This window comes from Oncorhynchus kisutch, unplaced genomic scaffold (assembly GCF_002021735.2).
Source record: "Oncorhynchus kisutch isolate 150728-3 unplaced genomic scaffold, Okis_V2 Okis02a-Okis13b_hom, whole genome shotgun sequence".
Classification (NCBI taxonomy): domain Eukaryota; kingdom Metazoa; phylum Chordata; class Actinopteri; order Salmoniformes; family Salmonidae; genus Oncorhynchus; species Oncorhynchus kisutch.
In genome coordinates this window covers 4,714,217-4,721,716 of record NW_022261979.1, presented here as the reverse complement: position 1 = coordinate 4,721,716, position 7,500 = coordinate 4,714,217, and the positions used below count along the sequence as shown (strand labels likewise).

Below are 7,500 nucleotides of genomic sequence, written 5' to 3'. Positions count from 1 at the left end.
GGTGTCCACCTGGGTAGGAGAGGTGGAGACAGGGAGATGTCCACCTGGGTAGGAGAGGTGGAGACAGGGAGATGTCCACCTGGGTAGGAGAGGTGGAGACAGGGAGATGTCCACCTGGGTAGGAGAGGTGGAGACAGGGAGATGTCCACCTGGGTAGGAGAGGTGGAGACAGGGAGATGTCCACCTGGGTAGGAGAGGTGGAGACAGGGAGATGTCCACCTGGGTAGGAGAGGTGGAGACAGGGAGATGTCCACCTGGGTAGGTGAGGTGGAGACAGGGAGATGCCCACCTGGGTAGGAGAGATGGAGACAGGGAGATGTCCACCTGGGTAGGTGAGGTGGAGACAGGGAGATGTCCACCTGGGTAGGAGAGATGGAGACAGGGAGATGTCCACCTGGGTAGGTGAGGTGCTGGCAGGGAGATGTCCACCTGGGTAGGAGAGATGCTGGCAGGGAGATGTCCACCTGGGTAGGAGAGATGCTGGCAGGGAGATGTCCACCTGGGTAGGAGAGGTGGAGACAGGGAGATGTCCACCTGGGTAGGAGAGGTGGAGACAGGGAGATGTCCACCTGGGTAGGAGAGATGCTGGCAGGGAGATGTCCACCTGGGTAGGAGAGATGCTGGCAGGGAGATGTCCACCTGGGTAGGTGAGGTGCTGACAGGCAGAGTACAGCACTTAGACAAGGAAATAAAAGCCTCGCTCTGTGTCTCCAATACAATGAACATATGGTTTTGACAGCTATGCCACCTTCATCACAGTTTCATTTCATCACCCCTTTTACCATCACAGTCTCCAGGATTACCATAGAGAACGTACCATTACTGTAGAGAACGTACCATTACCATAGAGAACGAACCATTACCATAAAGAACTGTGTATTACCATAGAGAACGGCACATTACCATAGAGAACTGTGTATTACCATAGAGAACGGCCTATTACCATAGAGAACTGTGTATTACCATAGAGAACGGCACATTACCATAGAGAACTGTGTATTACCATAGAGAACGTACCATTACCATAGAGAACTGTGTATTACCATAGAGAACGGCCTATTACCATAGAGAACTGTGTATTACCATAGAGAACGGCTCATTACCATAGAGAACTGTGTATTACCATAGAGAACGGCTCATTACCATAGAGAACTGTGTATTACCATAGAGAACGGCTCATTACCATAGAGAACTGTGTATTACCATAGAGAACGGCTCATTACCATAGAGAACTGTGTATTACCATAGAGAACGGCTCATTACCATAGAGAACTGTGTATTACCATAGAGAACTGTGTATTACCATAGAGAACGGCTCATTACCATAGAGAACTGTGTATTACCATAGAGAACTGTGTATTACCATAGAGAACGGCTCATTACCATAGAGAACTGTGTATTACCATTTTTTTTTTTTTTTTTTTTTTTTTTTTTTTCCACCTTTATTTAACCAGGTAGGCCTAGTTGAGAACACCCTTATTTAACCAGGTAGGCTATAGTTGAGAACCCTTATTTAACCAGGTGGCTATTGAGAACACCTTTATTTAACCCAGGTGCTAGTTACCCTTTTACCTTTAACCAGGTAGGCTAGTTGAGAACACCTTTATTTAACCAGGTAGGCTAGTTGAGAACACCTTTATTTAACCAGGTGGCTAGTTGAGAACACCTTTATTTAACCAGGTAGGCTAGTTGAGAACACCTTTATTTAACCAGGTAGGCTAGTTGAGAACACCTTTATTTAACCAGGTAGGCTAGTTGAGAACAAGTTCTCATTTGCAACTGCGACCTGGCCAAGATAAAGCATAGCAGTGTGAGCATACAACAAAGAGTTACACATGGAGTAAACAATTAACAAGTCAATAACACAGTAGAAAACGAAGGGGGGGTCTATATACAATGTGTGCAAAAAGGCATGAGGAGGTAGGCAAATAATTACAATTTTGCAGATTAACACTGGAGTGATAAAAGATCAGATGGTCATGTACAGGTAGAGATATTGGTGTGCAGAAGAGCAGAAAAGTAAATAAATAGAAACAGTACGGGATGAGGTAGGTGAAAAGGGTGGGCTATTTACCAATAGACTATGTACAAGCTGCAGCGATCGGTTAGCTGCTCAGATAGCTGATGTTTGAAGTTGGTGAGGGAGATAAAAGTCTCCAACTTCAGCGATTTTTGCAATTCGTTCCAGTCACAGGCAGCAGAGTACTGGAACGAAAGGCGGCCAAATGAGGTGTTGGCTTTAGGGATGATCAGTGAGATACACCTGCTGGAGCGCGTGCTACGGATGGGTGTTGCCATCGTGACCAGTGAGCTGAGATAAGGCGGAGCTTTACCTAGCATAGACTTGTAGATGACCTGGAGCCAGTGGAGAGTAGAGAATGGCTCATTACCATAGAGAACTGTGTATTACCATAGAGAACGGCCCATTACCATAGAGAACGTACCATTACCATAGAGAACGGCCCATTACCATAGAGCACTGTGTATTACCATAGAGAACTGTGTATTACTATAGAGAACTGTGTATTACCATAGAGAACTGTGTATTACCATAGAGAACGGTGTATTACTATAGTTAGAGAACTGTGTATTACTATAGAGAACTGTGTATTACTATAGAGAACGGTCCATTACCATAGAGAACTGTGTATTACCATAGAGAACGGCTCATTACCATAGAGAACTGTGTTTTACCATAGAGAACGGTCCATTACCATAGAGAAACTGTGTATTACCATAGAGAACGGCCCATTACCATAGAGAACGGCCCATTACCATAGAGAACTGTGTATTACCATAGAGAACTGTGTATTACCATAGAGAACTGTGTATTACCAGAGAGTCTCCTCCATCCATAGTCCCCTCCATCCATAGTCCCTCCATCCATAGCCCCCTCCAACCATAGTCCCTCCATCCATAGTCCCTCCATCCATAGTCCCTCCATCCATAGTCCCTCCATCCATAGTCCCTCCATCCATAGTCTCCTCCATCCATAGCCCCCTCCAACCATAGTCCCTCCATCCATAGTCCCTCCATCCATAGCCCCCTCCACCCATAGTCCCTCCATCCATAGTCCCTCCATCCATAGCCCCCTCCAACCATAGTCCCTCCATCCATAGTCTCCTCCAACCATAGTCCCTCCATCCATAGTCCCCTCCACCCATAGTCCCCTCCATCCATAGTCCCTCCATCCATAGTCCCTCCATCCATAGCCCCCTCCAACCATAGTCCCTCCATCCATAGCCCCCTCCAACCATAGTCCCTCCATCCATAGTCCCTCCATCCATAGTCCCTCCATCCATAGTCCCTTCCATCCATAGTACCTCCATCCATAGTCCCTCCACCCATAGTCCCTCCATCCATAGCCCCTCCATCCATAGCCCCTCCATCCATAGTCCCTCCATCCATAGTCCCCTCCACCCATAGTCCCTCCATCCATAGTCCCCTCCATCCATAGTCCCTCCATCCATAGTCCCTCTATCCATAGTCCCTCCATCCATAGCCCCTCCATCCATAGTCCCTCCACCCATAGTCCCCTCCATCCATAGTCCCTCCATCCATAGTCCCTCCATCCATAGTCCCTCCATCCATAGTCCCCTCCACCATAGTCCCTCCATCCATAGCCCCCCCACCCATAGTCCCTCCATCCATAGTCCCTCCATCCATAGTCCCTCCATCCATAGTCCCCTCCACCCATAGTCCCCTCCATCCATAGTCCCTCCATCCATAGTCCCCTCCACCCATAGTCCCTCCATCCATAGTCCCCTCCATCCATAGTCCCTCCATCCATAGTCCCTCATCCATAGTCCCCTCCACCCATAGTCCCTCCATCCATAGCCCCTCCACCCATAGTCCCTCCATCCATAGTCCCTCCATCCATAGTCCCTCCATCCATAGCCCCTCCATCCATAGCCCCTCCATCCATAGTCCCCTCCACCCATAGTCCCTCCATCCATAGCCCCTCCACCCATAGTCCCTCCATCCATAGTCCCTAGGCAAGTAGTCCCATAGGCAAGGAAATAAAAGCCTCGCTCTGTGTCTCCAATACAATGAACATATGGTTTTGACAGCTATGCTACCTTCATCACAATTTCATTTCATCACCCCTTTTACCATCACAGTCTCCAGGATTACCATAGAGAACGTACCATTACTGTAGAGAACGTACCATTACCATAGAGAACGAACCATTACCATAGAGAACTGTGTATTACCATAGAGAACGGTACATTACCATAGAGAACTGTGTATTACCATAGAGAACGGCTCATTACCATAGAGAACTGTGTATTACCAGAGAGAACGGTGTATTAACCAGAGAGAACGGTGTATTACCCTCCATCCATCCCCTCCATCCATAGTCCCTCCATCCATAGACCCTCCATCCATAGTCCCTCCATCCATAGTCCCCTCCATCCATAGTCCCCTCCATCCATAGTCCCCTCCATCCATAGTCCCTCCATCCATAGTCCCTCCAACCATAGTCCCTCCATCCATAGTCCCTCCATCCATAGTCCCTCCATCCATAGTCCCTCCATCCATAGTCCCTCCATCCATAGTCTCCTCCATCCATAGTCCCCTCAATCCATAGTCCCCTCCATCCATAGTCCCCTCCATCCATAGTCCCTCCATCCATAGTCCCTCCATCCATAGTCCCTCCATCCATAGTCCCCTCCATCCATAGTCCCCCTCCATCCATAGCCCCTCCATCCATAGTCCCTCCATCCATAGTCCCCTCCAACCATAGTCCCTCCATCCATAGTCCCCTCCATCCATAGTCCCTCCATCCATAGTCCCTCCATCCATAGCCCCTCCATCCATAGCCCCTCCATCCATAGCCCCTCCATCCATAGTCCCTCCATCCATAGTCCCTCCATCCATAGTCCCTCCATCCATAGTCCCCTCCATCCATAGTCCCTCCATCCATAGTCCCTCCATCCATAGACCCTCCATCCATAAGTCCCTCCATCCATAGTCCCCTCCATCCATAGTCCCCTCCCGTCCATAAGTCCCCTCCATCCATAGTCCCTCCATCCATAGTCCCCTCCAACCATAGTCCCCTCCATCCATAGTCCCTCCATCCATAGTTCCCCTCCATCCATAGTCTCCTCCATCCATAGTCCCCCTCCATCCATAGTCCCCTCCATCCATAGTCCCTCCATCCATAGTCCCCTCCATCCATAGTCTCCTCCATCCATAGTCCCTCCATCCATAGTCTCCTCCATCCATAGTCCCCTCAATCCATAGTCCCCTCCATCCATAGTCCCCTCCATCCATAGTCTCCTCCATCCATAGTCCCCTCCATCCATAGTCCCCTCCATCCATAGTCCCTCCATCCATAGTCCCCTCCATCCATAGTCTTCTCCATCCATAGTCCCTCCATCCATAGTCTCCTCCATCCATAGTCCCCTCAATCCATAGTCCCCTCCATCCATAGTCCCCTCCATCCATAGTCCCTCCATCCATAGTCCCTCCATCCATAGTCCCTCCATCCATAGTCCCCTCCATCCATAGTCCCCTCCATCCATAGTCCCTCCATCCATTGTCCCCTCCATCCATAGTCTCCTCCATCCATAGTCCCCTCAATCCATAGTCCCCTCCATCCATAGTCCCCTCCATCCATAGTCCCTCCATCCATAGTCCCTCCATCCATAGTCCCTCCATCCATAGTCCCCTCCATCCATAGTCCCCTCCATCCATAGCCCCTCCATCCATAGTCCCTCCATCCATAGTCCCCTCCAACCATAGTCCCTCCATCCATAGTCCCCTCCATCCATAGTCCCTCCATCCATAGTCCTTCCATCCATAGCCCCTCCATCCATAGCCCCTCCATCCATAGTCCCTCCATCCATAGTCCCTCCATCCATAGTCCCTCCATCCATAGTCCCCTCCATCCATAGTCCCTCCATCCATAGTCCCTCCATCCATAGACCCTCCATCCATAGTCCCTCCATCCATAGTCCCCTCCATCCATAGTCCCCTCCGTCCATAGTCCCCTCCATCCATAGTCCCTCCATCCATAGTCCCCTCCAACCATAGTCCCTCCATCCATAGTCCCTCCATCCATAGTCCCCTCCATCCATAGTCTCCTCCATCCATAGTCCCCTCCATCCATAGTCCCCTCCATCCATAGTCCCTCCATCCATAGTCCCCTCCATCCATAGTCTCCTCCATCCATAGTCCCTCCATCCATAGTCTCCTCCATCCATAGTCCCCTCAATCCATAGTCCCCTCCATCCATAGTCCCCTCCATCCATAGTCCCTCCATCCATAGTCCCTCCATCCATAGTCCCTCCATCCATAGTCCCCTCCATCCATAGTCCCCTCCATCCATAGCCCCTCCATCCATAGTCCCTCCATCCATAGTCCCCTCCAACCATAGTCCCTCCATCCATAGTCCCCTCCATCCATAGTCCCTCCATCCATAGTCCCTCCATCCATTGTCCCCTCCATCCATAGTCTCCTCCATCCATAGTCCCCTCCATCCATAGTCCCTCCATCCATAGTCCCTCCATCCAAAGTCCCTCCATCCATAGTCCCCTCCATCCATAGTCCCTCCACCCATAGTCCCTCCATCCATAGCCCCTCCATCCATAGTCCCTCCATCCATAGTCCCCTCCATCCATAGTCCCCTCCATCCATAGTCCCCTCCATCCATAGCCCCCTCCATCCATAGCCCCTCCATCCATAGCCCTCCATCCATAGCCCCTCCATCCATAGTCCCTCCATCCATAGTCCCTCCATCCATAGTCCCTCCATCCATAGTCCCCTCCATCCATAGCCCCTCCATCCATAGCCCCTCCATCCATAGCCCCTCCATCCATAGCCCCTCCATCCATAGTCCCTCCATCCATAGTCCCTCCATCCATAGTCCCCTCCATCCATAGTCCCTCCATCCATAGTCCCTCCATCCATAGTCCCTCCACCCATAGTCCCTCCATCCATAGCCCCTCCATCCATAGTCCCCTCCATCCATAGTCCCCTCCATCCATAGCCCCTCCATCCATAGTCCCTCCATCCATAGTCCCTCCATCCATAGCCCCTCCATCCATAGTCCCTCCATCCATAGTCCCTCCACCCATAGTCCCCTCCATCCATAGCCCCTCCATCCATAGTCCCTCCATCCATAGTCCCTCCATCCATAGTCCCTCCACCCATAGTCCCTCCATCCATAGTCCCTCCATCCATAGTCCCTCCATCCATAGTCCCCTCCATCCATAGTCCCTCCATCCATAGCCCCCTCCATCCATAGTCCCTCCATCCATAGCCACTCCATCCATAGCCCCTCCATCCATAGTCCCTCCATCCATAGTCCCTCCATCCATAGTCCCTCCATCCATAGTCCCTCCATCCATAGTCCCTCCACCCATAGTCCCTCCATCCATAGCCCCTCCATCCATAGTCCCCTCCATCCATAGCCCCTCCATCCATAGCCCCTGTCAGTCAGTCAGTCCACCCCACCGCTGCCTGCCTGCTATGACCCAGTTGAATGATCAGATG

General features: G+C 50.8%; 1 protein-coding gene across 1 annotated transcript in view; it reads left to right on the top strand.

The window, feature by feature from the left end:
• LOC109876991 (kinesin-like protein KIF13A) overlaps nt 1–7,500 on the top strand; it is a 132,444-nt gene that overhangs the window by 67,935 nt on the left and 57,009 nt on the right.